Source organism: Narcine bancroftii, chromosome 1 (assembly GCF_036971445.1).
Source record: "Narcine bancroftii isolate sNarBan1 chromosome 1, sNarBan1.hap1, whole genome shotgun sequence".
Lineage (NCBI taxonomy): Eukaryota > Metazoa > Chordata > Chondrichthyes > Torpediniformes > Narcinidae > Narcine > Narcine bancroftii.
The window spans coordinates 491401903-491415445 of record NC_091469.1 but is presented as its reverse complement, the minus strand read 5'-3'; the positions used below and the strand labels follow the sequence as shown (position 1 = coordinate 491415445).

Genomic DNA, 13543 nt, shown 5'->3' with positions numbered 1-13543 from the left:
GGAACTTCTGGTTCCCTCCTCAAAGAACTCCAACATGTTGACCAAATAAAAACAAAAGATGCTGGTAATTCTACCTGGCCATGATCCATTTCCCTCTACTCCCTGCATATCTATCCAGAAGTCTCTTAAATATTATTTTACCAGCTTCTGCCAACAACCACGTCAGCCTGTTTCAATGTCCAACATTTCACAAACCCCTCGTGAAGCGTTTGCATACATTTGTGTGAGGGCATGAAAGAATTTCCCCACATATCACCTTTAAAATTCATCTCCCTCCCAATCTAGAGTGATATTTTTATCCTGAGGGAAAGGATTCTGACTCTCTACCCTATCCATAATTTTATAAATCTCGGGTCACCTCTCAGCCTCCAACACTCTGGAAAAAAAACCCAACTCAAAATTTCTTGAGGATTTGGTCCTCCAATCCAAGCAACGTCTTGATAAACCTTTTGTTCTTTTTTAATACTTTATTTTAATTTAGTGGTCAAACAAGTATCAAGAATTAACCATTGCAAATATATAAAATGAATTGAAACAAAAATCAATGATACAAGTTGTTCATATTTCAAAACAGCCCCATCCCTCCTCCCCAAACAAAACCCCAAGATAGAAAATAGAAAGGAAAGAAAAGGAAGGTGAATAAAAGAGAGAGAAACGGATAAACAGGAAAAGAGGAAAGAAAGAGGAATTGTCGGGATTTGGGATCCATTTCAAAAGATCTAATTCTTTTTCTTGCCTGGATCTCAAATTAGGGAAAGAACAAGGACATAAAACTCAGGAACAGAATTAAGTATCTTAAATATTCAACCCTGCATTGTGCAAATATGGCTGCCCTTCCTGCATGAACCTGTCGTACTTCTTCCTTAAATTGTAAGTAACTTTCTCCAGGGGAACACACTCTGCATTTTGTCAGACTGTGTCCAGAAGGGAGTCACACTTCCAAGTAACCTCAATACATTTCCTGACCACTGCTAATGCAATTTTAAGAAACTAATTGGTACATAGGAACCCTATTTTTAGGTCTTAATGCCCTCACTATTTCCTAGGAGAAACAATTCTGGACTTTGTGGCAATTGCTTCCCAATAATCTGGTCTAATAAAATTCTTAAATATGGAACATTTAAGAATTTTGGGAATTGGTTTCACTTTAGAGCATGACCAGGTGACATGTAAAAAGGTTTCTGTACTCTTGTTCTCTTTCCAAAGCCTTCACATCCTTCCTGTGATGGAACACCAGAATTGCACACAATATTTCAAGTGCGGTCTAACCAAAGTTTTAGATTACTGCAACGTGACCTCCTTACTTTTATGCTCAGTGTCCCACCCAATGAAGTCTATGCTTTCTTTACCACCCGATCTACTTCCATGGACATTTCCATGAGCAATGGACCTGATCCTTTGTATCCTTCTGCACATCATTAACTATATACCAGGGGTGGCCAAACAGTGGCTCGCGAGCCAGATGCCACTCTTTGACATATAATATGTGGCTTGCAACAGTAGCGTATAGGACGATCAGCTAAACTTCAAATTTTCATCTTAAATTTGGGTTGTCTTATACAAAGAGTCTAAAATTCTTACCTTGACAATGAAGTTGCATCTCCGCTGCTTCTTCTTGCTGGCTCCAATGTAATCTTGCGCGTGCCCTGTTAGTTATTTGCAAAGTCTCAGCTCTCCTCTGCGGGATCCACCCCCCCCCCCCCCCCCCCCCCGATCTCAGTGCTGTCAGCTCTGTACAGGCTTTAAATGGCCTGTCACTGGAGCCGACAGTGGTTTATTTTACAATATTCAAATAAAATTTAAACCTTTAAATAATAATTTTTATTAAAATATTGTGATTTGCTTTTAACAGCATCCACTGGTCAGCAGTAAGTGCAAGATTTTTTTTGGGAGGGTGTCTTTTTGAAAGTGTATCACTCATAACCAACATTTTAGGTGGAAATTCCAGGGTCGGCCGGTACATCGTCGTCCTATACAACAGCATATACAGTAAGGTGTCTGAGACAGGAATTGTACCAGGCACTGCTCACTATGGTATTTTTAGACAGCATGGTTGAGATCACGTGATTGCGGCTCTCAAACGTCCGAAGTTTATTGTTTGTGGCTCTTATGTTAAGCAAGTTTGGCCATCCCTGCTATATACTGTCCCCTTGCATTTGACCACCTCATACCTGTGCAGATTAAACTCCAACTGCCCTTTCTCTGCCCATATCTATAAATGACCTATATCCTGCCGTATTCTTTGATGGCCCTCTACACTGTCTACGACTCCAGCAATCATAGTGTCATCTATTGGTATTGGTAATAACCTACCAACCTAATTTTTCATCCAAGTTCATTTTAAATATTATATCACAAGCACCAATCCCTAGAGAACACCCTGGTCACAGCCATGGACCCTTCCACCACTCCCCTGTCTCTTTCTATTGACCAATGTAAAAGCACAAAGAAATGCTGAGGAACTCAACCGGTCTTTTAGCATCCATAGAAGATAAAGATATATTGCCGACGTTTCATGCCTGAGCCCTTCTTCAAGGAATATGCGAAGAATGGGCCAGCCAATTCCAAATGCAAACTATCAGTTCATCATGGATCCCATGAATCTGAACCTTCAAGATCAGCTCAGCATGAGGGAACTTGTTCAGTGCTCACTGAAATGTCTTACTCTCATCAACTGCCGTGGTCACCTTCTCTTTTATAAAAAAAAATTCAAATTGGTCAGACATAGCCAGCCCCTCACAAAACCATGTTAAATGCCCCTAATCTGACCACGTTTCCAAATGTGCGTAAATCCTATCCCTAAGTATCCTCTCCAATTATTCCCTTTCCACAGATGTGAGGCTTCTGTAGGAGATAAGCCACCTCCTCTCCATGGAACATTTAAATGCGCATGAATGAGGCTGTTCAGTGTTGTAGTCTGCCTGGAAGTTTGTGCACATGTGTGCAACGTAATCATGGGCCGGCTTTGTAAACAACCATTGGCTAACTTTTACCCAGTGCACGGTGTCAACTGCTTGGTGGGGAAGGAGCCTGCATGACTGTTGAGTTCTTGAGCTGAGGAGAGTGATGTTGTGTGCAACACAGCTTGGACTCTGTGACACCGTGATGCACTGAGCAGGTTTCACACCAGGGTGCTGGTGTCTAAACTATGGCACTATTTCAGCGCCAGCGACCTGGGTTCAAAAAGTTTGTACGTTCTCCTCGTGTCTGCGCAGGCTTCTTCCGGGTGCTCCGGTTTCCTCCGACCATCCAAAAATGTATTGGGTTGTAGGGTAATTTGGGTGTAATTAGGCGGCAGGGATTTAAACGGCTGGATTAGGCTTCTACCGTGCTGTGAATAAAATTTACAATTTAAAAATTTAAGCCAGCCATTCTTAACCCTTTTTTTTGGCTATGGCCCACTACCCCACCACCTCAGGACTACTGAAAGATTATGGGGCCCCTTCCCTGTGAAGCAGTCAAGATTTAGTTTCTTCTGTATTTCTCTCCTACAAATTACATAAAGAAAAGATAACAAGGCTTTTACTTCAATGCATTGTGGCACCTGGGGGCATTCACTGGAAGAGGAAGATCCAATAGTTGAATCTGGATGATTCAAGGCAGTTGAAACTTGTATTGGGGCTGAATGATTTTTTAATTAAAAAAAAATTTCGACCTACAGAACAGTAACAGGCCTTGTTGGCTCAAGGCTCCGTGCCACCCAATTTCACCCAATTAAACTACAACCCCATACATTTTGAAGGGTCAGTGGAAATTTGAGCACCTGGAGGAAACCCACACAGACAGAGAGAGGACATACAAATTCCTTACTGACAGTGTTGGATTTGAACTCGGGTCACTGGCGCTGTAAAGGCGCTGTGCTAACCATGCCACCCCAATTATAAAATAGCAGGGCTGATACCTTTCTGAATAAGAGACTCGGTCAGAAAGCATGTTGGTTTCTGTGTTGGGTATCTGGCGTATACAGAGCCGTTGTCATACCCACACTCCTGTTCGGCTCCGAATCATGGGTCCTCTACCGGCACCACCTACGGCTCCTAGAACGCTTCCACCAGCGTTGTCTCCGCTCCATCCTCAACATCCATTGGAGCGCTCACACCCCTAACGTCAAGGTACTCGAGATGGCAGAGGTCGACAGCATCGAGTCCATGCTGCTGAAGATCCAGCTGCGCTGGATGGGTCACGTCTCCAGAATGGAGGACCATCGCCTTCCCAAGATCGTATTATATGGCGAGCTCTCCACTGGCCACCGTGACAGAGGTGCACCAAAGAAAAGGTACAAGGACTGCCTAAAGAAATCTCTTGGTGCCTGCCACATTGACCACCGCCAGTGGGCTGATAACGCCTCAAACCGTGCATCTTGGCGCCTCACAGTTTGGCGGGCAGCAGCCTCCTTTGAAGAAGACCGCAGAGCCCACCTCACTGACAAAAGGCAAAGGAGGAAAAACCCAACACCCAACCCCAACCAACCAATTTTCCCTTGCAACCGCTGCAATCGTGTCTGCCTGTCCCGCATCGGACTGGTCAGCCACAAACGAGCCTGCAGCTGACGTGGACTTTTTACCCCCTCCATAAATCTTCGTCCGCGAAGCCAAGCCAAAGAATCTGGCGTATTGATGCGGGGCATTGTGGTGGGCTCCTTATGATGTGCTGTTATCTGCGAGCAGGAACTGCCTGATTGTGACTTGCAATCTGTAACCTAGGGAGAGGGAGCAGGCCTCGTGCAATCTGGTCTCCATCAGCCCACTGCCCTGAATGCCTCATTATTACATGAACACACTGGGGCGAGAAGTGTTTAGCACCTTATTACACCATAGGTTTTAAATCGAATCAATTCCCTTGTAATAAATTAGTTCATCCATGCCTGTTTCAGAGACACGGCGTCATATGGGCCCAAAACAGGCCCTTCACCTTGACTTGCCCGTGCTAACCAAGTTGCCATTCTGTTAAAAACACAATGTTGGAGAAACTCAGCAGTTCAAACAGTGTCCTGTAGATCTTGCCGTCCTGCTTGGGCAATCATGTCTCTCCGTCTGTCAAGATCTCTGTCCCTCCAAATTGTAGTTGTTGCCTTCCCTGTTCTCCTTCAGTGAAGGTTCCATCTTTGAGCTGAGACCATGGTCGATGCTGAGTTCATGATTATACAATGGAAAAAATTCTCAAGTGGTTTCCCATTGCCTTCTTCAGTTGCAATGTCCATACTGGACAGGTAACCCTGGCCATTGATCAGCAGATTCATCTGCCCAGCATTTTTAGTTCTACAACCATAAATTCCAATATGTAGAATCTACTAGTAAAAACCATCCCCCATCTCTAATCCATGGCTTCATGTGACCCTAACTGGGAGGCTAAACAGGTACTACACTTGCATCAATCTTCACTGAGGAAGACAATAGCATTATACCGGATAGTCAGAGGTCTCAGGGAATAGAATTAAATACAGTCAGGATTACGAGAGAGAGAGTGCTTAGTAAGGTGAATAGACTGAAGGTTGATAAGTCTCCAGACCAGATATGGTGCATCCATGGGTTCTGGAGGTGGCTTTGGAAATTGTGGAGGCATTGGAATTGATTTTCCAGAAGTCAATTGACTCTGGCATGGTTCCAGAGGATTGGAAAGCTGCAAATGTAGTTCCGCTGTTTAAGAAAGGAGGGAGGCAGAAAAAAGGAAATTATAGGCCTATTAGTCTGATGCCGGTAGTTGGAAAGTTATTGGAGTCAATCCTCAAGGACGAGGTTATGAAATACCTGGAGATGCATGGAATGAAAGGTCCAAGCCAGCATGGGTTCATGAGGGGAAGATCCTGTCTTGAATTTTTTGAGGAAATCTCAAGTAGGATGGACAAGGGAGAGGCCATGGATGTTGTGTATTTGGATGTTCAGAAGACCTTTGATAAGGTGCTGCATAACAGGCTGCTTAATAAGGTGAGAGCCCAGGGAATTACAGGAAAGATAGGGTGGAGCATTGGCTGATAGGCAGAAAGCAAAGGGTGGGAATAAAGGGATCCTGTTCTGGTTGGTTGCCGGTTACTAGTGGTGTTTCGCAGGGTCAGTGTTGGGGCCACTTCATCTTACAATGTATGTTGATGATTTAGATTATGAATTGAATGGTTTTGTGGTGAAGTTTATGGATGACACAAAGATGGGTGGTGGTGGAGGAAGTGCTGAAGAAACTGAAAGGTTGCAGAGAGACTTGGACGGATTAGGAGAGAGAGGGGAAAGGAATGCCCGATGAGATCCAATGTGGAGAAATGTACGGTTGTATACTTTGAAAGAGGGAAATAAACAGGCCGATTATTATTTGAGTGGGGAGAAAGTTTAAAATTCAGAAGTGGCAAAGGGACTTAGGGCTCCTCATGCAGGATAACCTAGAGGTTAACCACCAGGTTGGATCGGCAGTAAAGAAAGCAAGTACTACATTGGCATTTGTTTCAAAGGGAATAGTGTAAAGAGGTTTTGATGAGGCTCCATGGGGCACTGGTGAGACCTTATTTCGAGTACTGTGGGTGTTTTTGGGTCCTTCTTAGAAGTAATGTAATGATGTTGGAGAAAGTACAGAGATTTACCAGGATGATTCCTGGAATGCTGGGCTAACATATGAGGAATGTTTTGTGGGTCTTGGACTCTATTCATTGAGAGGGGATCTCATAGAAACATTGTAAATGCTGAAAGGATTGAATCCAGGACAAGGGGGCACAGTCTTGGAATGAGAAGGTACCCATTTAAAACAGAGATGAGGAGAAATGTTTTTAGCCAGAGGGTCATGGATTTGTGGAATTCGTTGCCACATCCAGCCGTGGAGGCTGGATCAGAGGAAGAGTTTAAGGGGGAGATTGATGGTCTCATTAGTCAGGGTGTCGAGGGATAGGGGGAAAAAGCCAGAACTTGGAACTAGATGTGAGAATGGTTTAGCTCAGGGTGGAGTTGAGGAAGACTCGATGGGCTGAATGGCCTACTTCTGTTCCTTTATCTTGTGCCATCTGCACCTTGCCTAAGGGTTTCCGTAGACAGACGGAGCGCCTGACACCTCCTTTTGCTGAGCACTGAACACGAACATAGTGAATATAGAAAAGGAAGTGACGTTTCGGGCTTGAGCCCTTCATCAAGGAAAGAGCAAAATGTAGGCAGGTGCCTGGATAAAATGGTGGGGGGGGGGAAGGCAGAGGAGCACAGTCCCTCCGACAGGAGGTAATGGGTGGGTAAGGGAGAGAGGGCACAGCAGCAAAAGGAGGAGGGGGATAGCTCTGTGACTGGAGAGGGAAAAGGGTGGAGAAATGAAGGGAATGAGATGGTGGAAAAGGGAAGAGAAGGAGATTGGGGTGTGGTTGATGTTAATGCCATCCAGTTGGAGAGTGCCAAATGGAAAATTAGGTGCTGTTCATCCATTTTACAGGTGGCTCTGGTTTGGTAGTGTATGAGGCCATCGACACACGTGTCAGCACGTGAGTGGGGCACAGAATTGAAATGGTCGGCCACCGGGAGATCCCTATCATTGAGGCGGACAGAGCAAAGGTGCTCAGCGAAGCAATCTCCCAGTCTCTCCGATGTAGAGAAGGTCACAATGGGACCTAGGAAGCAGCAGTCGACTCCCGCAGATTCACACATGAAGTGTTGCTTTACTTGGAAAGTCTGTTTGGGGGCCCCAAATAGTGGTTAGGGAGGAGGAGTGGGTGCATGTGGTACTTCCTGTGGTCACGGAGGAAGGTGCCAAGAGGGAGATTAGTGGGAAGGGATGAGTGGATGAGGAAATCATGGAGAGAGAGCGAACCTTATGGAAGGTAGAGAGCGGAAGGTGTGTCTGGAGATGGGATCATGTTCTAAGTGATGGAAATTGTGGATATGGAGACTGGCGGGGTTTTATGTGAGGACAAGGGGAATCCTGTTTTTGTTGTGTCTTGGGGCAGAGGCGACCAGGGCAGAGGTGTAAGAAATGTAGGAGATGTGGGTAAGGGCTGAGTTGATGGTGGTCAATGGAAAGCTATGTTTTTTGAAGAAGGAGAATAACAATAAGTATACTATTTTGGACACTGTTGGGGGAGAGAATGTACTAGGGACAAGTCACAGCAGTTGGCTCCTCGACTCAGAAGAGAAGGGGGAAGAAGAAGAGAGCTATGGTGATTGGGGACTTGTTGGTTGATAGGAGGTTCTGTCAATGAGATTGAGATTCTCGGATGGTATAGTTCCTCCCAGGTGCCAGAGTCAGGGATGTCTCTGATAGACTTCTCAGCACTCTGGAGGGGGAGGGTGAGCAGTCAGATGTTGTGGTCCACATGGGCGTCATAGATAGAAGTAGTGATGAGATCCCAAAGAGAGAATATAGGGAGTTAGGAAAGAAGTTGAAAAGCAAGACCTCAAGGGTGGTCATCTCAGGATCGCTGCCTGAGCCACGCACCAGAGAGGGTCGAGATAGGAGGTTGTAGCCGATGAATGTGTGTCTGAAGAGTTGGTGCAAGGGACAGGGGTTCAGATTTGTGGATCATTGGGATCCCTTCTGGGGAAGGTCTGACCTGTGTAAAATGACAGGCTGCACTTGAACTGGAGGGAGTCCAATATCCTGGTGGGCAGGTTTGATAGAGCTGTTGGGGAGGGTTTAAACGAGTGGATTCAAAAAATGTACAGTTATTTACAAATTTACAGATTTAAGTGGTCCAGAAGTCTGGAGATCCTGGTGGAGCGCCTTAGCACCGTGGGGCCTTGGACTCCTGATCCCCTTGTAGGGGATGAGAGGCAGGATGGGTTTCCGGCTCAACAGTGGAGTGAGTGGGGGGGGGGAGATGCACTTTCCTCCTAAACATGATTCCCTGAGGCCCTGACTGGGGGTGGCGAGAATGAGCACCATGGCTTGCAGTGCACTTGAGGCAACAGACTCTCTTTTCTGGCAGGTCCCTGATGGAGTCGGTGTCCTCCCTGCCATCCGGGTACTCCACGTAGGCATATGTGGGATTGGCATGGAGCAGTTTCACCCTTTCAACCAGGGGGACGGTCTTGTTTCTCCTCACATGCTTCCTGAGAAGGACTGGACCATGAGTGGTGAGCCAGGTTGGGAGTGTAGTTCCCGATGTTGACCTTCTTTCGAAATTGAATAGGAGCTCGTGAGGAGTAACCTTGGTCACAGTACATAGTAGCAAGCAGTTGAAATGGAACGCCATAGGAAGGACTTCCTGCCAGCATGAAAAGTCTTCTGACTTTAGAGCCAGTTTGACAGCCTTCCAGACCGTGGCATTCTCCTTTTCATCCTGCCTATTCCCCCGGGGGTTGCGGCTAACAGTCCTGCTGGATGCGATGCCCCTCGCCAGCAGGTGCTGACGTAGCCCATCACTCATAAAGGATGAGCCCCAGTCGCCATGAATATAGCCAGGATACCCGAACAGGGCAAAAATGGAATCTAGACCCTTTATGACTGACGAAATGGACGTGTCTGCACATGGAATGGTGAACAGGAAGCGGGAGTACTCTTCAGTGACAGAGAGGAAGAAGGTGTTCCTGTTCGTGGAGGGGAGAGGTCCCTTAAAATCGACACTGAGCCATTTGAAAGGCCTGGATGGCTTGATCAGGTGCACCTTTGCGGGGTGGTAGAAGTGCGACTTGCACTCTGCGCAGACCTGGCAAGACCTGGTCATTTCCCTGACATCTTCCATAGAGTAGGGCTGATTGTGCGCCTTGACAAAATGAGCCATGCGAGTAACCCTGGATGGCAGAGCTCATTATGCAGAGTCCACAGTTGGCCGGTGCGTGAAGAGGCACAGGTTCTTCTGGATAAGGCATCTGGAGGGTCATTAAGGGTTCCTGGCCAATAGACAATGTCATAATTGTAGGTGGAGAGCTCAATCTTCCACCTAGCAATCTTGACATCTTTGATTTTGCCCCTCTTGACATTATTAAACATGAATGCGACCGAGCGCTGGTCAGTGAGGAGTGTAAATTTCCTATCAGCCAGGTAGTGTCTCCAGTGCCTCACGACTTCTACAATGGCTTGAGTCTCCTTTTCCATGGATGGGTTCCAGAGCTTGTGGCCTTGTCATGTCCGAGGAAAAAAATGCAACCGGCCTGCTCATCTGGTTGAGGGTAGCGGCCAGGGCTACATCTGAAGTGTCGCTTTCCTCTTGGAAAGGTACATTCTCATCCACCACGTGCATGGCGGCCTTCACAATGTGGTTCCGGAGGTCATTAAAAGCCGTTTGGATTTCAGTTGAGAGAGGGAAATTAGTGGCTTTTAAGAGAGGGCAAACCTTATCAGTGTATTGAGGAATCCACTGGGCATAATATGAGAAAAACCCCAGGCATCTCCTCAAACCCTTTGTGGTCTTGGGAACGGGAAGCTCTAACAGGGGGCGCATCTTATTGGGATCGGGGCCAATTATGTCATATTTGACCACTTAATAAGGATAGCCAGAGGTTTAGTCCTGAACACACACTTGTCAGAGTTATAAATGAGGTTCAGGGCTTTCACCGCGTGGAGAAAACTCTGGAGATTGGCGTCATGGTCTTCCAAGGTATGACCACAGATGGTGACATTATCGAGGTAGGGGAAGGTAGCCTTCAACCCATACTCATCCACCATTCTGTCCATCTGCCTCTGGAAGATAGAAAACCCCATTAGTGATACCAAAAGGGACCCTCTGGAATTGATAGAGACGACCGTTAGCCTCAAATGGTGTATATGGACAGTCCTTGAAGCAGATTAGCAGCTGGTGATGAGAAGCTTTCAGGTTTATGGTTGAATAGACCCCGATACTGCGCAATATCTAACATTCACCATGTCTGAAATTTGAGGGAGGGGGTATGCATCCAGGAGTGTGTATTGATTAATGATATGGCTATAGTCAATTACTAGCCTGGACTTGTTTTCCCCTTTTATCACGACCAGTTGCGCTCTCTACGGACTGATGCTAATTTGATGATACCTTTGTCAAGTAGACATTGTGTCTCAGACTTCATAAAATCTCGGTCTGCTGTGCTGGACCTCTCCTGCTCTTGGTAGCAATAGGTTTGCAGTTTGAGGACAGATTCAGGAAGAAAGGTGGTGGGGGGGGGGTGTGGATATTCAGTGTGGAGAGTCTGCGTGTGGGTTCTGATTTTAGGGGCCCTCTGTTCTGAACCGTTATGAGGTGAGGGGACCAGAATACTCCCAATGTCACGCTTTTAAGGTGGCACAGGAAGTTCAGACCCAACAGCACACAGTTCATCAAGTACATACAGGTGAATCTTTTAGAATTCCCCCCCCCTTCAAAAGACAGATGTACTATACTATGTTGTTGAACACGCTTAGAATGTGAATGAGACACGAGGAATATGCAGTAATTAGAAGGATACATCCTAGGTTGTATTCCTGTACAGTCCGTGAGTCTCTGAACCTTTCAGTAGAGCCTTAGTGGAATGTCCGTTTATCTTCACAGTCACTATAGAGTTGCTGAGTTGGCGAGGTCTGTCCTGATCTAAAACCATCGAGGCTAGGACCCCGGAGACTCCATACTCCTCATTTGAGTGGCCCTCACCATCCTGAGTTGCTTTGCGTGGATAAGATGGCGTCAACCTCGTGGAATGGCAAGATGGTTGCCCTCCTTCCTCTTCTGGTGGTCATGGCGCCAAGTTTGAATTTGGGTCATGGCAAGATGGTCGCTGAGCCTTTTCACACCATTTTCTCACTGCCACCTTCCATCGGTGTGTAGTGCAGCAAGTGGGTTCAGGTGAATTTGGAACAGACGGCTTGGGGCTGGAATTGGATCTGGGAGCGGTGCAGGCTGTGGACTTCCTCTCGTGTGGCAAACCCTTGCCCAATGCCCTTTCTTGCCACAGCCGGAAGACACTGAGTCTTTAGCCAGGCAACAAGATCGGGGATTCGGGCCCTTGCCACAGAAAAAGCATTGCCTAGCACCGGAGCGCTCCCTAGCACGGGAAGCAGCAGCCATTCGGGCAAGGGTAGCGGGAGCAGCTGGTCCTTGGAAGGGACCACCTGGCTGAGCGATCTCGCTGGCTTTTGAGGTCATCGTCCTCGAGCTTGGCCTGTTCCAACGATTTGGCCAGTTCAATGTGACTCGCCAGGTCCTTCTTACCCAACTCGAGTAGTCGCTGCCTCATGTACCTTGAGCGGAGCCCTGCGACTAGAGTGTCCCGGATCTGTTCTTCCTCACGAATGCAGCCCATAGCCACTTTGTACCTGCACTTCATGACAAGTGTCCACAGATCCAGCAGGTAGTCATCGATGGTCCCTCCCGGCCGTTGGCGACATAAACGACTCGGTGCCTCGCTAGCCCTCATTTCGTGACTTCAGATACCGAGCCTTCAACGTCCTGATGGCAGCATCATATCTAGAGCAGTCCCTGATGACTGTATACCCTTTCATTCCTACCCTCAAAATGAGTGCAGACCTGAGTTCATCGGTGTGGAAGTCGTCTCTGGTCGCGTTCAGGTAGGCCTAGAAGCAGTCTAGCCAGTACGTGAACTCCTCAGCCGCATCAGGGGGTCACTCAGCAGCAAACCTGGCTTGAGTAGCACTTCCATTGTTTGGGGAATAAGCTAATAAAATTGTAGCGTGAATAAAAGCTCTCACGGCTGGAGGGAGAACAGATGCTTTTATTTGTTTATAGCTATGGGTGTCCATGAACTACTCTTTGCAGACGATGCCACTTTAGTTGCCCATTCAGAGCCAGCTCTTCAGCGCTTGACGTCCTGTTTTGCGGAAATTGCCAAAATGTTTGGCCTGGAAGTCAGCCTGAAGAAAACTGAGGTCCTCCATCAGCCAGCTCCCCACCATGACTACCAGCCCCCCCACATCTCCATCGGGCACACAAAACTCAAAACGGTCAACCAGTTTACCTATCTCGGCTGCACCATTTCATCAGATGCAAGGATCGACAACGAGATGGACAACAGACTCGCCAAAGCAAATAGCGCCATTGGAAGACTACACAAATGAGACTGGAAAAACAACCAACTGAAAAACCTCACAAAGATTAGCATATACAGAGTCGTTGTCATACCCACACTCCTGTTTGGCTGCGAATCATGGGTCCTCTACCGGCATCACCTACGGCTCCTAGAACACTTCCACCAGCGTTGTCTCCGCTTCATCCTCAACATTCATTGGAGCGACTTCATCTCCAACATCAAAGTACTCGAGATGGCAGAGGCCAACAGCATTGAATCCACGCTGCTGAAGATCCAACTGCGCTGGGTAGGTTACGTCTCCAGAATGGAGGACCATCGCCTTCCCAAGATCGTGTTCTATGGAGAGCTCTCCACTGGCCACCGAGACAGAGGTGCACCAAAGAAGAGGTACAAGGACTGCCTAAAGAAATCTCTTGGTGTCTGCCACATTGACCACCGCCATTGGGCTGGTATCTCCTCAAACCGTGCATCTTGGCGCCTCACAGTTTGAAGAAGACCGCAGAGCCCACCTCACTGACAAAAGACAAAGGAGGAAAAACCCAACACCCAACCCCAATCAACCAATTTTCCCTTGCAACCGCTGCAACCGTGTCTGCCTGTCCCGTATTGGACTTGTCAGCCACAAACGAGCCTGCAGCTGACGTGGACATTACCCC

General features: G+C 47.2%; 1 protein-coding gene across 4 annotated transcripts in view; it reads left to right on the top strand.

Moving 5' to 3' along the window:
- ppp1r16a (protein phosphatase 1, regulatory subunit 16A) overlaps positions 1 to 13543 on the top strand; it is a 143139-nt gene that overhangs the window by 59657 nt on the left and 69939 nt on the right. The window contains exon 1 of one of the 4 annotated variants that reach the window (XM_069915140.1): positions 776 to 870. The exons of the other annotated variants lie outside the window; for them this stretch is intronic. The gene's annotated coding sequence lies outside the window, so the exon portion shown is untranslated. Of the gene's footprint in view, positions 1 to 775; positions 871 to 13543 lie in introns of those variants that run through there. 4 annotated transcript variants of the gene reach the window in all.